The sequence below is a fragment of the Fulmarus glacialis genome, unplaced genomic scaffold (genome assembly GCF_000690835.1).
Source record: "Fulmarus glacialis isolate BGI_N327 unplaced genomic scaffold, ASM69083v1 scaffold25615, whole genome shotgun sequence".
In the NCBI taxonomy this organism is placed as follows: domain Eukaryota; kingdom Metazoa; phylum Chordata; class Aves; order Procellariiformes; family Procellariidae; genus Fulmarus; species Fulmarus glacialis.
Window position 1 is genome coordinate 5,547 of NW_009214002.1, and position 607 is coordinate 6,153.

The following is a 607-nucleotide window of genomic DNA, read 5'->3' on the forward strand; positions in this document are numbered from 1 at the left end:
CGGTCTGAAGGGCAGAGGGGGCTGCCAGGGTGCTCGGAGCTCAGCCGGGCATGTGGACATTCCTCTGCTCCGTACCGGAGCGGGGCCAGCGGGAGCACGACAGCGTAGTGCTGCCAGGGCCAACCCAGCTGCAGCAGAGCGCTGCTTGCTGAGGAGTGGGAAGGGGCAGGAGGCAGTCGGGGGAGCCAGCCTTTCCCTCAGAGGCATTTCCCCTCGCTCTGCTGGCACGGGCGGCAGCATGGACAGCTCAGCGGGGATGGAGGGCTGAGCGCGCTGGGGAGGCACCCGGGCTGCTGGGCTGCCCCGGTACCCAGCCCATGCCGGGGGTGCTGGATCCCCGGTGCTGCTGTGGCCCAGGGATGGCACCGGCCAGCACAGGGAAGGGGACAGGACTGAGACAGGGAACAGGAGGGTGATAGGGATGTTTAGGGAGCCTCCTCTCCACTTTCAGCATGGGGCAGTGCTGTCTGCCCCCGGTAGCAGACCCTCAGGGTCTCAGGGACTGTTATCTCTCCTCTTAGTGTCGTGCTCCCCAGGAAGGAGCGGGACAGTACAGGACTCTGCTCGCAGCCAGGGACTGGATCCAGCCCTCTTTCTGAGACATTGC